Raw genomic sequence first — 18088 nt, 5'->3', positions numbered from 1 at the left:
TAATTTAGTGATTGCAACTTCTGTGTCATTATTGTAATGTTGCTTTAACATTATTACAGAGAATCTGGATCATTTTTCAGTCATCAGTAAAAGATGGGGTTAAAATGACTCAAATTTTCAAGGAAAATTATTTTCCTTCAAGGAATGCAAATGTTTCCAAGAGCTCTGTTAATAATGCAAGAGGTTTCATAGCCTCACCTAGTGGTCAGAAAGTAATTTACTGAACAAATCACCTACATCAGCAGCTGTAGTTGTGATAAGTATGATTTTAGAGGTAGTGGAGTATCATTGTATTCCTAGCTAGTAAGGATACAAGATAAGCATGCCATATTAAGCAGAAGTTGAATATTAAGCAAGTACCTGTCCATGTAGTAATATTTAAAAGAATAGAAATATTCATCTCCAGAACTAAACTCATTTAGAAGTTACTTTGTCTATTTTAGAGCTGACTTCTTATTTAACAATTATTTCTAGTATTTACATAAACCTTAAGTGGCACTCAGTAAAAAGTTTAATAACAAAATCATGTAAAAAGTTGATGTTTGAGATGACATTAGTGTGACCTCACTCTTGAAAGTGAAATAAAATTTTAAAGAATCTTTATAACTAATTCTGTGTTTTGGTCAAATTGGAATACTTATGGTTACAATCCTTCTAGAAATTTGTGGTGCATATAAAATAGACTGAACATATCTCTAAGCTTAATCCGCGCATGCCCCTCCTCACCACATCCCAAATACTCAAGGCTTCCAATTTTTAAGTTACTCATATACAGACCTTCAACTATGAAAATACTCTTCAAAAACTTGTTCATAGTCAGAAAATATTTTTTTAAATCATTATTACAGAAATTTTAAAAATACCTGTGACTATACCAAGTTACTGTGAATTTCTGCTTAGGCAGCAAGGTGAGCTGATGCATCAAGAACCACCTGTCCTTCAGGAGGTTATCAGGTACCATGTCACTGATACCGCATCATGTAGTGTAGAAAGCAGAAGTGGTGCATAACATACTAACCAGCTGTGAGGCTTCCATTGCTTAGAGATCATGCATCTGGCCTCTTACACAGTTTCACAGACATCATCAGTAAACCATAACCAGCGTGTAACGGTACAACAAGATCACCAACAAGAAGAGTGTGGAAGCCAGCCAGTCCATCAGCACTGCCACTTCACTGTGATTTAGTCCTCCTGAGTTGGACATGTTTAGAAATGGATGAGAACCAGGAGTACAAAGAGCAACTGTATGGCAGGTGAAAGTGAAGAGAGACCAGCAAGAAATGAAGGAGATATGCCCTAAAGGTGAACCAAACCCCTTAAACAAAGGTGGAGTGGCCAGCCAAGACTATAGGATTAGGCAATGAAAAAAGTGTGTATATACCAATATATAAAAAGTCTTATGGCCGAAACCGGTTTGGCTCAGTGGATAGAGTGTCGGCCTGCAGACTGAAAGGTCCCAGGTTCGATTCTGGTCAAGGGCATGTACCTTGGTTGTGGGCACATCCCCGGTAGGGGGTGTGCAGGAGGCAGCTGGTCAATGTTTCTCTCTCATCGATGTTTCTAGCTCTCTATCCCTCTCCCTTCCTCTCTGTAAGAAATCAATAAAAATATATTTTTAAAAGGTCTTATTATTCACACATCAATAATTAATAATCATTTGCCAAATTTAAGTATATAACTAAAAATGACAGCTAAAATATTCATTATTCTATTTAGAATTCAAGGAAACAGAGCATTCCCTATGTTTTCAGTGTTGATAATTATTAATTTTTACTATATATACCTTTCCAGAATATTTTCATGAGTTTTAATCAACCATGAATTGAGACTCTTGACTCTTGTTACCAAGAAACAAATGTGAATTTATGAATATCCAAAAGGGCTGTACCAAGTATGCTGAAAAGTAGAATTCCAAAGGTTAAAAGCAGAAAAACATCCTGGATTCTTAGAACACACTGTCCCTGTGGAGATAGTATTCTCCACTCCTGGCAAAAACTGCGGCTTATTCCATGATTTCTAGTTTATCTTTGATAATAAAAATTCATTGTATCATTTTTAGTCACAAGAGGGTCATCATTCTGTAATAGAAATTTCCAGTATTTGTCAATCTGTAAATTATAATTGAAACACTCCTCTTCCATTAGTTTGGACCTGTGAACCCCCTGGGGAAAGTGAAGAGTTGGATTAATAGAGCAACATAAACTGGCTTGACTCTGTTTTTTGGCCGCCCCAGGTGTTAAGTGGGGCTTAAGTGGCAAATAAAATTCAGAAAAATCCTCTCAGAGGTATTGATCTAATCTGACAGTACTTCCTACTGGCTCTTCCATACTAAAATCTGACTTTCTGTCCAGTTTACTTGGTAACTCTGAAGACCTATCTACCCCCGCCCTCCCTTTTTCTCCTCTTCTCCCCACAATCCCTCTGCATCTCTGGACATCAGTTACCTCAATTCTCTTAGAACAAGGAAATCTTTCCTCTCAATTTATGACTCCTTCTGTGCTTTCTTCTTCTGTCATATTACCTGAAACCTCCGTATTCACCATTCTCTTAGCAGGCAAGTTCCAAGCCAGCTTACTCTTTCAAGTGACCCTCAGAGCCATGGAAAATCAGGATATTTTATACCCTGAAATTCTGGGAGTGAGTGCAGCCCGTTCTCAAGGCAGACACATCTCATTCATTCATCAGAGCAGGTCCCAGGCCACAGTTTAGCTTCTGTGCCCCCGCAGACTTCATTGGAAACATGCAGCTCCTTTGGTGTTGCTCTGAAACCCTAATCTACAGACGTAAGCCAGAGGAAGACATCCCATCCCTCCAGCATGATGGGTTTCAACTCAACAGCCCACAACTCTCTCCCAAGAAATTCTCTTTTCAAAAGTTCACGCTTGGTCCCCTCAGTCCTTTTTATAGTCTTGTAATTAATGATCCACAAATTGTTCTTAGCCACTTCTTTGAAAGTACTTCTTAAGTGATCTAGTAACTTTCATTTGGAATGTATGGCTGGCTGGCACCTCTTATCTTGGGGCCTCTCTTAGTTTGCTTTATCTGTTACAGAAATCTGAGGGCACATAGGGTATGCTTTACTTGGAAGATCATCCCAGAAATAACAGTGGGGAGCAGAGAAGTGAAACTGAGAAACAAAGGAGATCAATGAAGCAAGTTCCTGCTGTGAGTACCTGGAGTCTAGTCCTGCAAGGAACCTCTGGGAGTCAGAGTAGAAATGTGCTTCGGATTTATCCCCAGCAAGGATCAAGGAAACCAGGATGTTCATCAGTCACTGGTTGAAGGTCTGTTCTCAGAGGAGTGGGAGTCAGGGTTAATTTCCAGCTATTTGGGCGTAAAATATCATATGTGAGGGTAGAGCATGTTCTGATCACAGAGAAAGTGCTCAAAGAGGTACAAGTGCTGTCATCTGGAATTGGGATTGGAAGCCCTGAAATGGTAAGGGTGGAGAACCTATGGACTGAAGAGCAGCTGCTACAGGGCCCAGTGGATGTCTTGTTGTAACATACAATTGAACTGACAAGTGATCATACTAAAATAGAAAGCAGGTTCTTTAAGGAGCACTGTCTAACTCCATTTTGTTCCTTTCATGATGTAAGTGGTGACTGTGAGACCTGTAAACAGTGATCAGCAGCACAAACATTATCTTTGAAACTGATCACAGTGTCTGATCTGAAGTCATTATAGGCTTCTGACCAGGATCTGCTCTAGAGATGAAATGTCAGAGTTCCACTGGGTATCTTGAGGCCAAAACACCATAATGAAAATCTCTTCTATTCCCAGTCTCAAATACTACTCTAATGCAATCGCTGAAGACAAGTTTCTCTGTTTTACAGATTCCCTATTATGTCATCAATCTTTTCTTCACAATTCTTTTTCAACTTCTTTGCCATAATTGAAATCTGCCCCCCAAACCCCAGCAACAAGATACCCTTGGCTATGCCTGTCTATATTCTGCTCTCAACAGCACTCTCTAAATCACTACTACCTCCCCCTTTTATTTAAAAACGCTTCCTCATCCTCTGCCACTCATTGTCTCTTTGAATTTGGTTGTCTTCCAAAATTCATTAAGAATATTGGTACGTGATTCATTTGTCCATGTAAGTAACATATAGAATGCCCCTTTCTCACAGTTCTTGAATGCCTTCAGCTTGATATTCACTTCACTTCCCCTCTTCACATCCATACCTGTCATTCCATGCCATCACCCAGAATTACCCCACTCTGAAATCTTATGATAAAATATCTTTCTCTAGGATTGTAATCCCTGTTATCCCAGTTTTATTAGTCCTCATCTCTTACAATGCCTCGTTCTTCAGGGGTCTTTCGACTTGTCATTTTTTCCTCATCTACAGATTTGTTGTGATGTCACTTGGGCTCACCTTTGTCAATACTCTCAGTCCCCTTGCTCTGTGTTACACTCAGCAAGTAATTCCCTAACTGTGAACAGATCTGCCTTTTTTGCTCCTGTATCAGAGCTGCTTAAAAGTGCTTTATTAAAAAGGAGAATGAAAGGGAGAAGGAAGAGGAAGAGAGAAAATAAATTTTAATTCAAAATTCACACACACTAGTATACATTTTCTTCATTGTTCTTCCTTAGTGTTCTCCTTTCTATTTTCTACAAAATGCTTTCACATCTCTGCTATTGTCTTCAAACTCCCTAACTCAATACCTACTCAGTCACTCTCAGTCCATAACCATGTGCTAATTATGATACAGAGAAGTTGGAAAATTTTGGAGACAATGTGCACAGATTCACATGAACCATGATAATCATACTCATCCTTATATTCTTACCTCTAGTTTCAAGGTATGATATTATAAGTAATTACACCAAAACTGTATGATTTATTTCTATGTCAGAGAATTTTATATGCAACATCTTATTTAAATATGGTAATAACTGTATTGAGGCAGGTGTTATTAATTTAATGTTTTTCAAGGCCACTTAGTAAGTGACACAGCTGAAAGTCAAAGAAAGCTATAAATAATTCCAGAACCCATGCCCTCTGTTACTGCAATATAATGCACAGAAAAACTTTCCCACTATGGTTCTCAGTTCTATCTGTGTCCACTTCTTATAGGTTGAGACTCTATCCTGGGTCTTTTCTCTCTACTGTACATGTAACTACTATGATCTTTTCCCCTCAGCAAAGAAATATCAGGTATTTCTTATCTTTTAAAAAAATGGTCCTTTATAACCCAAACTGCAGTCATTTTATTGCCTTTATCTCTCTGCTTTCTTTCACAACCATATTTACAGAGTCCCATTCTACAAACTTCTTTACATCAATAACTTATTACAGTGATGTATATATTGACTAATTCACCACAGCTGTCCACATGTTGTTCAGTCTTTTTCTCATATAACTTCTCTTTATAATCTTTCTTCTCAAAACTCTCCTCCATTTGTTTCTAGGAAAGTATTCACTCCTTCCCTACTTTTCTTTTCATGATCAGTCCTTGTCATCTTCCCTTTTGGACTCCTCTTCCTCTGTCCAAACTGTAAATATTAGTTAGAATTCCACAGGTTTCTGTCCTTAGTTTGTTTTCTTCCTATCTTCCTTCTCTCTCTCTCTCTCTCTCTCTCTCTCTCTCTCTCTCTCTCTCTCTCTTCTCTCTCTCTCTCTCTCTCCGCACTACTCAGTTTCCATAGGCTATCTGGTTAAACCCACTGATTTGAACTCATACCTGTACCCTGATGACTCATAAATTTATATTCTATCTCAAACCACTCATCTTCCCCTAACCCATATATCTAATTCCCTGCTAGACATTTCCACTTATATATTTACTAAAGGCCCAATGCACGAAATTCTGCAAGAATAGCCCTTCCCTCCCCTGGCTGCCGGCACCAGCTTCCCTCTAGCACCCGGGACCCAGGCTTCCCTTACAGCCCCGGCTTCATCAGGAAGGACGTCCAGTCTAATTAGCATATTATGCTTTTATTATATATTTATATACTTAGGTTCTTCAAATGCAGCACATGTAAAAACTCACTTTTAAATCATCTACCCATTTATCTATATTCTATCCCCAATTAATAGTGTCGCCATTTTTCCATCCTCATAATGACTTGTGAGTCACCTATCAGTTTTCCTCTCATATCTCAAAAGTAGATACTTGATTTTACCGATTTAACATCTCTAAAGTATCCCTTTCTCTTATCCTAGTGCCACTGCTTTCACTCAGGACCTTACCTTCTTCAACTGCTTATATGGCCTCAACTATATCAGTTATTTTCATATCTCTCTGAATTTTGACATTCTGTTTTCTATTACTGGAATTTCATAAACCAGCTACACAATCCTCTTTAAATTACTTTTTCTTAAAATTTTAGTAATCTTTAATTCCTTTAGGATGCCCTTCTTTTATTTCAGCTTTATTGAAGTCTGACAGATAAATAAAAATTGTATGTATTTAGGTTATACAATGTGATATTTTTTTTCTTTTGTGAGAATACCTAACGCCTGCTTTCCCCTTCTTGACCCTCTCAGGGACTCTTCTATGTGATATCAAAACAATTTTTCTATTTTTATATCATGGCATTTGTCGTACTTTGTAATTGCTTTGTAATATAAATGTCTACTCATTCTAACACTAAATTTTAAGTCCTTTGAGTATAGCAACTTCATATTTTATATTTGTTTTTATTCTTAGCAACAAGTAGCACAACTAATTTGTGTTGCTTATAGGAAAGTATGATCCCATTTTAGTCTTCTCTTCCAACATGTTAGATAATCAAATCTTAATTAGATCCCCAACATATATATAATTTGCTGTGGCACACCGACTGAAAATCGCTGGAATATATTCAACCATGAAACACTAAATTAACATATACATCCTATTTTATTAGTGGCAGACACTTTGTGGTGTTATCAGGTTGTAGTACTTTTAAAAGAGCCAGAGACCAAAATCATAGTAAATATCTTAAGCTCTATACATCAGCCAAATTTAAATAAAATTTAGTTCTCAAATTTTAGGATCTGGATCTTCTATATTTTGTTTTTATTTATTTTTAATTTATTAGTATAGAAGTGACATAATTTAGGTGATTATATTTTGTTTGAATCAAAAATTATAGAGGTAAATGCCAAGAGCAAGAGTACAAATTGGAGGTAATGAAGACGTAATCTCTGTGCATGTGACATCAAAATACAGGTACAGTTGCACTAAAAACTTACAGTAAACTGTTAGTGGTAGGTTGAATATGGAATGAGATGGAAAAGGACTTCAAAGTTAATTTTGAAAATGTTGAGCCAAGGAGAATGATACAATCATCATTGCATCATTAATATGAATAAGAATAATGCAAATCTAAATCTTTGTATGGGGAAGAATAAGTCTAGTTTTAAATTCATTAAGTTCAGAGTAGTGATTTAACATCTTACTGGAGATCTGTGATGATAAAAGAAAATGAGACTAAAGTTTTCTTGGCAAATCAAAACCAAAGTATTAAATGAAAATGTTCATTATAAAGGCAAAAGTTGCAAACATGGCACAGAAAAGGTGGGCAGAGAGAAGGGAGACATGAATACATCATTATAGAAAGATAACATCATGTTAGTATTTCGGACAATATCTCTTTGAATGAGGTGGGGCATGCGACTTTATGGTCAGTATAAATAACAAGAGCCATGATTCTTTAATAAAATTACTAAAAATATCAAATGAATACTTGTTTGAAGACCCTTTCTGATATGAGTTCAGTGAATGCCTTTTATATTCATAGGAATATTCAGTGGTTCCTAGTCAAAATATTTTTTTCCTTTGTAATAGTGGTTTTTATTTCTGCCATTGTCCCTTTACAGACTTACAGATGCTCTGTTCTGTTTATTGGCTTAAGAATTCTGTGCCTACCTAACTGGCTCTATTCTTCCTTACTTCACCGCAGTGGGTTAAAATGTAACATACACCAAGTGCCTGATCTCACAAAAATGTGAAAAGATGGGAGAACTTGTTAAATGCACAGGTAGAAGAATCAAAGTGTAGCTAACACAGTGAGTGCCACAAGGGAGCATATCAGACGGGAAAAGAAACTAACATTTTCAGTACCTGTCACATCGAGATCTATATTTTCATTTCTACTTATGCTGCTATTTACCTGACAGCCCCTAAGAGCTCTTTGGAAACCACTGTGATTTCTCAAATAAATATGTATTTCAGTTTGCATGCTTATCTTGAGAGCACATTTTAATTACCCAGTAGACATTAGCAATGTCTTCCCAGCTGTTACTTCCTATTATGTCCTGTAAATGAGTCTTTGGCTCTTTTTAAAAACGCATCTTTGACCTAAAGATGATGAGGGTGCTCAAGCAGTTGTGACAGTAGATAGTATAAATTCTCATCAGTTGGGGTGAAATAGGCAGATTTTCTAAAAATTACCCTGGTCTGTGACTTCCACACATGGACACACATTGTGCTTAATATTTTCATGAATTACACTCTTAACATATTTGAAATAAAACCCAGGTAGCCTTGAGGAGAAACCCTCTGGACACACATTTTGAATCTATATAGAGAATTTCTTATGCCTCAACTAATCATTCAGGTCACTAAAAGGGACAAGAATAAAAAAGAAATTTAATCATAAACTACTTTTCTGCTTAATGTTTCACAGCATGCTATTATGCTCCTTTGGCTATGGGTAGCACATTCTTAGTGAATAATACAAATTTTATGTCTCTATGATTTTAAACATTTAATGATTAGTTTGATCTGTCAAATTTGGAAAGCTTCCTGTTAATATATGAATAAATTCAAGTATATAACAAATTATATTGTGATAGGATGACCTTTTTCTAATGCAGTTGCTTTTACCAATCCTTTTGTCTCAGAATACCAGAAGAAGAAAAGGAAAAAACAAAACAAACAAAAAAACGCTTGGTTAGTTCCTTTCTTCAAAGCCATTTTGTCTTGAACTACCATAAAAAGAATTTTAAGGAAACTCAGATTATTCCCTATTAGACTTTTTTGTTGCCCTTCCAAGATTGTATTTCTAAAACACAGAAGTTCATCTAGGAATACTTTTTTTTTTTTCATTTTGTAGCAAATAGAAATTTATCCTGCAACTCCCTAAAGAAACCTGAGAGAAAATCAATAATCACTTTGACAAGAACAACGCCACTTTCTTTTTAACAGGTCACCTAGCTCCTAGTAACCTGTTCTCCCAGGACAGTTTATTTTGCTCATTACTCTGGTAACCAATCACACACAATGTACAAGAAACCTTACACTTCAAAACTACTAGGAACTATTTCTTATTTGTACCTAGTTCATGAGTAAGAACCATTATATTTGATACAAAGAGCAGCAGTTGCTATGACCTATCCCACTTAGGTTTGAATGTTCAATCTGAATCAATAAATGGAGTAAGGCACATTATCTTTTTTAGATGAGTCAGTATAGAATATTGTTTGAAAACATGGTCTTCTAAGACAGACTACTGGGGTTTAGAATCCTGATTCCACCACTTACTCTATATCTTTGTATTCTTGGAAATGTTACTTAAATATCAGAACCTCAATTTTCACCATTGAAAAAATGCAGATAATACCAAAGAGATGGTTCTGTTTATTTATTTAGATGGTGTTTATAAAACTTTTAGTATAGGGCCCAATACATGGTTGTCCTCAAAAACAGTGAATTATTTTTTTTGTTGCTATTGTTATAGTAATATGCTTCATTTAGAGAAAGAACCTGTATGTTTATGTTCAAAAATATTCAAGGATAATGTTAAAACTTGAATGCATACTGCTATAAACCTGATGCTATAATTATCTTTTAAATGTTGAACCGTTTTTTAAATGAATAGACTTGCAGCTAAAGCTGTAATTTTAAAAGGTCTTTGAAATTTTTTGTTGATTTCAAGGGGAAACAAGGAGCAATATTTGAGATCTGGGAGAAAAGCTTCGTTCCAGTAGTCGGTAAAGCAGAGGTTGGGATTGGTTTCCCCAGGTGTATTGATGTCTTGGTGGTTCATTATAGCACCAAATCTGCCTCCTGGAGACCCCATATTGTGTACTTAATCCTCAGCTGAAACTCCATTTCTGACAGTGGGAAATAGTATGCATGGATTTGAGTCCTCCCCTGTAAAGTTCTTTTTTTCTCTCTCGCTCTTAAAATTATTTCCAGCTATAATACATAACTTGTGAATTGGCAGCTTCTTAGTAAATCTATGTCATTATAGCAATAGGTAATAGGCAGGTAGTTACAAGAGAGGAAGAGGAATTACCACCTGCTAGTAGGGCTCTAAGTGCTTTTCCGTAATGGCTCACCTGATCCCCATGACAACCCTGTGAGATAGATACTATTGTTACCCGTGTTTTATAGAGGAGGGAACACAGACACAGGGAATTTAAGTAACTCGCTGGAGGTAATGGCTCATAAATGACAAACTCAGGCAGCATGGCCCCAGGGCACTTAAACAGAACACTACACTGTCTCAGTGAAAAAGACAAAGATGACAACTAATTTAGTATAACATTGATTTCTAAAATTTTACCTTAAATAGTAAATCCATTTAGTGGATGAGATCATTGAAAACAGATAAATTAAATGAACAATTCAAGATCTCAGAGCTCTTTAGAGATAAAGGCTGGACGACAATCCAGGTTTTCTTGCTGTAAATGCTCTTTTGTTCTTCTGCCTCAGAGCCTAGTAGTTTCAGGATGAAACTAATGAGTCTGCAAACTGCTTGAGTAACTACATTTTACCTGGACTGGAGAGATCAGTTTATTTATATAACTAAATAAAATTTTGAAATGCTAGCATTAAAATCCCAACAAAAGGCACACCTTTAAATAATGTAATAATAATTGCTTAAGTAATATTTAAACACATTCATTAAATTTGGATAGAGAACCTAACCTAATAATAGACAAACATGTAAATTGACTGCACCTCTGCTAAACCCATAGCCAATCAGAGTGAGTATGCAAATTAACCCAACAAAGATGGCGGTTAATTTGCATACATAGGCGCCAGTGCCTGGGTCCCGGGAACATCCTGGCACCCAGGTCACTCTGAGGTAGGCCCCATGTGGGCCCTGAGCAGCCTGGGAAGGGCCTGAGCGAGGGGGCTCCTGGGCAGAGCGGAGGGGGCAGGGGCGGAGCCAGCGATCAGAGGGAGCTGGGGGGCCCCTGCCCAGGGCCCGAGGCTTTAGGCCTGGGCAGGGGTGGAGCCAGCGATTGGTGTGAACTATAGAGGAAGCACCTTTTCTGACTGCTCATTGGCTAAGCTTTCTGTATGCCACTGGTAATATTCTTAGTAACTTGGGTAATAAGAATCCAAAAAGGTGATCTAGGGCTTTTCCACCACACTTCTGGAGAAAAAAACAAAGGTCCGCTGGAGGGGTAAGAAATGTCATATCCTGCCCTAGCCAGTTTGGCTCAGCGGATAATGCTTCGGCCTGCCAACCACAGGGTCTGGGTTCAATTCTGATCAAGGGCATGTACCTAGGTTGCAGGCTCCTCCCTGGCCAGGGCCCAGGTCAGGGCTCATGCAGGAGGCAACCAGTCAAAGTGTTCCTCTCACTTTGATGTTTCTCTCTGTCTCCTTTTCTCTTCCACATTCTCCAAAAGTTGACAGAAACATATCCTCAGGTGAGGATAAAAAAATAAAGAAAGAAATGTCATATCCTATGAAAGACATATCTTGAAAATGCCTAAAGAAAGTTGTCATTTTTTCATGGTGAAGGAACTGGAGTCCGTGTTGATGAAAACACCTTGGTAGCTGTGGTGACTGGCAGTGGCTGCAGCAGCAGGGTGATGGGGTTGGTGCCTTCACCTGATCAGCTCGGTCGTCTCCCACAAAGGGAGGCCAGACTGCGGCTTAGGCCCACTCCCCAGGGGTAGCGGACCTAAGCCGTCAGTAGGACATCCCCTGAGCGCTCCCAGTGTGTGAGAGGGGGCAGGTTGGGCTGAGGGACCCCCCCACCTTAAGTGAGGAATACAAGCAAGCTTTGACAATGAAGATAATATTTAAGCTAGGTTTTGTAAGCTGAGTAGGAGTTTACTGAGAGAAATAGCACTAAAAGTAGAAGGAAGCACCCAGCCTATTTGGCTCAGTGGTTGAACGTCAATCTATATCCAGTTCGATTCCAAGTCAGGGCACATGCCCAGGTTGCTGGTTGGATACCTGGTAGGGGGTGGGTAAGAGGCAACCCACTGATGATTCTCTCTCATCATCAATGTTTCTATCTCTCCCTCTTCCTTCTTCTCTGAAATCAATTTATATATATATATATATAATTTTTTTTCTATAAAGATAGAAGAAAGAGTTGTACAATGACACTAAAAAATAACCTGGTGAGCCCAACGTTTCGGACCATAGGGAGAAGATAGAAAAGGGGAACAGAGATAACAGTATTCCATTAGAAAGTGAGTTATATATTGAATCATATAAGTATGGTTATGTTCTCTTGGTTAGCATGAGGGCCTCTGTAGTGAGTAACCACATGAGGAACAAAAAAATTTAAAAGCAGAATTGATTATTATACAAATGTTTTATCCCCTCAGAGGACTTCTTTTACATTTCAGTCTGAGCTTTCTAATGGCTCAATCAAATGGCCAGGTTTTTTGTTTTTTGGGTTTTTTTTTTTAATGTATTTTGATTTTTTTACAGAGAGGAAGGGAGAGGGAGAGAGAGTTAGAAACATCGATAAGGAGAAACATCAATCAGCTGCCTCCTGTACACCCCCTACTGGGGATGTGCCCGCAACCAAGGTATATGCCCTTGACCAGAATCTGACCTGGGACTCTTCAGTCCGCAGGCTGATGCTCTATCCACTGAGCCAAACTGGTTAGGGCAAATGGCCAGGTTTTTAATTACAATTTATGAGTCCAGTAGGTTCACATTCTTCCTTATGCCCACCAAAATGGCCCTCACTGAAGCAATTCCTATCAAGGCTTGGTGATGAAGGCTAGAAGGAGTGTACATAGATATTGCATCAATACTAATAATGCAATTAACAATGGGAAGTATAACAATGGAGACTCATAGGGTCCAAAGGGAGCCATCCACAGTCAGACTTGGACAAGGGTCCCAGTGGTGATGGTCTTAGACCCAAAACCAAAGAGTATTATCTGTTCTCTACTCATCTTGGTGCAGGCCACTTGTCCACTGGAGTCTGGAGGGCCCAAGAAATGCCATTCTTCCCCACCTTCTTCTGTATATTTAGGAAATTCAGATCTGCAGCTTGAATTTTACAAAAAATTTCCTCTTTTTGCTATATTCACAACAACTTTAAAGAGAATGGTCATCTGAATATAAAAATGTCTATAGGAAAGGATTGTGAATCATTACGATAGCATGCCTATAAAGTAATGAAACAAACAGATTTACTGTTTAGTTGTTGACTAGATAGATAGATAGATAGATAGATAGATAGATAGATAGATAGATAGATGATAGCTGAGGGAGAGAAAGAGAGAGAAAGATGATAGCTAGTTGACCTATGTCCAGTATATATGATATGATGTCAACCTAGACATTTACCAACAACATAAAATTGATTCAAGAAGGCAATAAATGGAATTGCTTTAATAATTGACTTAACATTTTAAATTACTTTTCTTTAACATATAACTTTACTTTCTAGAATTAGCCAACTCCTCTGAGTGACCAGAGATGTCTTACTTGGGTGATCCCCTCAGGGGATTATATACCTTTTCTCCTAATTCCAAGGTTTCCTTTGTTTCTTACTTAGTTAAAATCATAAAATTTTCTCTTTTTTTTAACAAAATTTCTTTTTTAACTTAACAATACCTGTCTTAATTTGTTCAGTTTTCCTCTTTTTCAGTCATGTTTTCTGTACACTTTGCTTGATCTTTGTGACAGTGCTAATTTTTTCTACCTTGAACTTATATATACCAGCACTTACACTTAGTGTTATGAACTACCAAATAGCAGAGATATTACCTTATTTACTGTATATTTCCAAAAGCTAGGTCAAAAGACATTTGTCAATAAATGAATGCCTCCATTAACATGTTGAAGATATGCCAATAGTTCAGATTCTTGGCTGGAGATAACTCTTCCTTATCTTAAAAGTTAAATTATTTTTGTTAAAATAAAATCCATGTACTCTTTCATTTTGCAACTTGGTCATACCTCTGGAGATGGATGGAATACAATAATTATACCTTAATTCTAAAATTTATATACAGATTCCAGAATTAGATTAAACTGTGACTGAAAAGTGTTACCAATAAAAATAAATAAATATAAGAGATGCTTTGATATGTGTTTGTTTTTTTAAAAAAGAGATGAAAGATTATGGTCATTGTATTTTTAAGAGTGAATAGAATTGAGATGCTCTAAGAAAAGCAAGGCAATATGTGTTAAACTGTGGCTTCCAATTTCTAAAATGAATTTCATTCTTACATTCCAGGCATTAAAACTGTAACAAACTGCCCAGCGGTGTGGCTCAGTGGTTGAACGTTGACCTATGAAGCAGGAGGTCACAGTTCGATTCTCGGTCAGGGCACATGCTTTGTTTGCAGACTCGATTTCCAGGGTGGGGCGAGCAGGAGGCAGCCGATCAATGATTCTCTCTCATCATTGATATTTCTATCTCTCTCTCCCTCTTCCTTCCTCTCTGAAATCAACAAAAATATATTTTAAAAGAACTGTAACAAACTGAAATTGAGTCTGCCTAAACAAAACAAAATGATATAGTTGCCCTACCAAAAAATGTTTCCATTCTTCTTTCACCTTCACATTTATTAACGTTTCTATAAAATAAACTTTCAACCTTTGAGTATGTTGATGTTTAATTTACCTTAGGAGCTTATGTATAAATATTCAAACAGTAAGAGAAAGAGAAGGCTTATGGGATTTGACATGCTTAACCTTACCATGGAGGAGAAAATGAAACTTTCTTCCTACAGCATTTCATGGTAGTTAACCATAAAATAAAATTGACAGGTGGCCAACACTGTAAAAATCCTATACAAATAATAGGTCATGGTATTCAGCCCCCAGTTATGTCTCTTGATAGCGATATTTCTGAGCATTTAATTGGTTTAAACTCTGTTTTGGAATGTCAGCCTGGGTTGGCAGACATTCAGAACTGCCTGACATAGAAAGTCAAAGCATAGTACGACTACTCAGAAAGCAACAAATCATAAGGGTTTCATTATTGCACCAAATATGTAACTATCAATTACTCAAGAGAGCCCCTTACCTGATAGGATTTTGAACAATTCTTATGGTGGATAGGGCAATAAAAGACTCTGGGTGATATGTTCCTAGTCAAAATTGCCCGTGTAATTGTAAAATAACCCCATTTATCATTTTGTCCGCTGGTCACCCACTTAGTATATGATTTCAGACATTCGTAGCCTATTACAAGAAACTAATCCTACACTCTAGCATGATGAATGACTCACCCAAGTTTTCCTAAGCTTTCCTCTCTTGGATCAGAGTCACATGCACAGTTGCTGCCAAATGAATTCATCCATTGAGGGGAAAAATACTATCAGTCAATTTTGCAAAAGAAAGGTCAATTAAGCAAGAATTTTAAGCACCTTTTAAGTGCTTATCTCTGTGTAAGGCAATGCTGAGGGAGAAAAAAAAGTTTTAGATCTAATTCTGCCCTTGGGGAGCTTATAAGCTAATGATAGAGATTAAAATAAAAAAGCAAGTTAAGTGATAAAATGTATGTCACACAAATAAAAATTAAGCAAGTGTGAGATTGAATAATAGTTAAAGCATTAGACAAATAGTTCCCAGAACAACAGAAGTCCCTGTAATTCCATCTCCTTTCCATTTTCCTGGATTCAGTATCATAAGATGTTTGTTTGAGACGGCATCTGGTGGTTTCACATCGCACTGTTATTAGTTCTTATCTCTCCAAACCTGAGCATCTTGAAACCAAAAAAGACATGACATTTATTCCCTTTTTTTGATAGATGGTGGTTTTAGAATTTAATTTTTCTTTATAAGTTTTAATTCTGAAATTTTAAATAAAAAATAGTTTTTTTTCAAGGAACATGGAAGCACCTTTGGAATAAGTCATAGGAAAAGGAAAAGTGGCAAAAGTGTGCTTGGCCATCTGGACACAATGCAAATTAATTGATACCAGAAACTTATGGAAAATATCATCTAATCAGACATGGGGCAGAATGGATTCAAACTGGTTGAGGACATATTAACTCATTCAAAAATGTTGAAAGGAAAATTCAGTCCACAAAGAGAACATGCCTGTCAGGCCTTTTAAATCCTATTTCAAGCTTAAAAGGAACTGTGACCCAAATGTGATTTATAATATAGGTATGCACTATAACTTTTCACAAGGAAATGTTTGTAAAGGAAGACAAAGACACGGCTTCTAAGAACACTTTTTCAGCATTACAGAAACATAATTACATAACTATAAAAATGCAAGGCCATTATTTCAATTAGGATTTGATATTTAATTCACTCAAGTGCCAAAAGATGTTCCCAAAACTGAGTTGATTATAGCAAAAGGAATGGGCTCTTTATTAATTTAGCTAGCAGTTCTTTGTATGTGCATGGATGTGTTTATACATAGGTGTCCATATGCATATGTGTGTATACACTGTTAATCATTCTGAAACTCCACATACTTTAACCCAACAATGGGACTTTGTTTTAAACAATGGCAGATATTCAGTTAATGGTTCCTTTTTAAAATAGTATAAAATTTAAAAAAAAATAAAGTGCTCAGCATTACTACATGATAGTTTCTAGAACAGCATCACAATTTCACTGACCTCATAAGATGAAGGCATTCAAAAATGTTTAGACATAATTAGTATCATCATCATTATTGTACTATTTTTATTCACTAATGTTTAGAGTTGCTGGAACTTCTACAATAAATTGTTTCTGTCCTCCAGGGGAAGAACGAGGCTTATGCACAAATTTTAAGCATATGGAGAATTTGAGAGGATCAATATAACAAGGAGCTACAGAATGTAGTTAGACAATCCAGCTTCATTAAAAGCAATGATCTGGGAATAAAACATCCCGAAATGTTTCTAGAAACTTAAAATGAAACCATTCCTGATAGCCACAAAATGGCTTTCTATTTGTCTATGTTAAATAAAGTTGTTCTGGAAGGAAGCTGAAGTTAGGAAAATAACATGTGATAGCAGGAAACCAGAACAAAGCTGGGGCTAGAAACAATAGTTCAAACTTGACACTTGGGATTAGTACTGATGTGGATTTTTAAGGTTATATTACTGTAAGCAAAACCTTAGGTGAGCAAGGTAAATGGGTAGGTCCCCCACATCCTCTAAGAATCCCTACCAACCCCACACACTAAACTTGGCTTAGGTCAGCAACTGCATACACCACTTTTGTTTTCTATATTATGGGATGGTTATAGCCAGAATGTCTCTGACCACGTAGAAATAACACCCTACTAGCAAAAATATTCTGTTTGGGGGAGCAAAATGCAAAGGCCTCTGTGAAATAATAATCGTTCTATTTTAGTTTGTAAAATTCGTCTGTAGTAAATTCCTACCCCAGTTATCCAGAGAGTGAGGTTGGAGGGAAGACGTCAGTAGAGACCTCTCTTCTTAAAAAGGCCAGTTGAAGGAGATGAATAAGCCAGTCATACCTCAATTATATGTTATCCTAGTGTTGGAGGATTACGAACATGCTAGTGAATACTGCTTCTGAAAGTAGAGAATATCTGGCAGAAGATTAGATTGCGGTTTCTGCTTACTTTTTTAGGTCTTCTTTAAATCCTCTCAAAGAGAGCTGCATTTCCCAACCGAGGCACATGAGAGACTCTGCAGACCCAGCAGGAAATCTCTAACTGGTGAGCTTAAAGTAAACGGGGGTCGATGGGGTGACTTTCACCCTGGAGGGAGTGGGCAAGCAACTTCCCAGAACTGAGCCTGAGAACTGAGCTAGAAAATCACACTGTAAATGGGATCTCAAGGAGTCTCTCCATGGACTTCAAAGCAGGAGATTTGGGAACTGAGTCAAAGGATTCCTGAAATAGTCTGGTTTACCTGAGACTTCCAGTTTTAGCCCTGAAATTCCTGTGTCCCAGGAAATTCTTCAGTCCCGGGCAAAACTGGCGTCGTTGGGTATGGGTGTGTAAGTT

At 37.2% G+C, this 18088-nt stretch overlaps 1 long non-coding RNA gene across 1 annotated transcript in view; it reads left to right on the top strand.

Annotated features, from left to right (window-relative positions):
* LOC129149319 (uncharacterized) overlaps positions 1 to 17797 on the top strand; it is a 77337-nt gene extending 59540 nt beyond the window's left edge. Inside the window, exon 3 of the long non-coding RNA XR_008556235.1 lies at positions 17710 to 17797. This is a non-coding gene — a long non-coding RNA (uncharacterized LOC129149319). The remainder of the gene's footprint in view (positions 1 to 17709) is intronic.
* The last annotated feature ends 291 nt before the right edge of the window (positions 17798 to 18088 follow it).

Source organism: Eptesicus fuscus, chromosome 6, assembly GCF_027574615.1.
Source record: "Eptesicus fuscus isolate TK198812 chromosome 6, DD_ASM_mEF_20220401, whole genome shotgun sequence".
Classification (NCBI taxonomy): domain Eukaryota; kingdom Metazoa; phylum Chordata; class Mammalia; order Chiroptera; family Vespertilionidae; genus Eptesicus; species Eptesicus fuscus.
The sequence above is the reverse complement of the archived record's forward strand: the minus strand, read 5'-3'. Positions and strand labels throughout refer to the sequence as shown.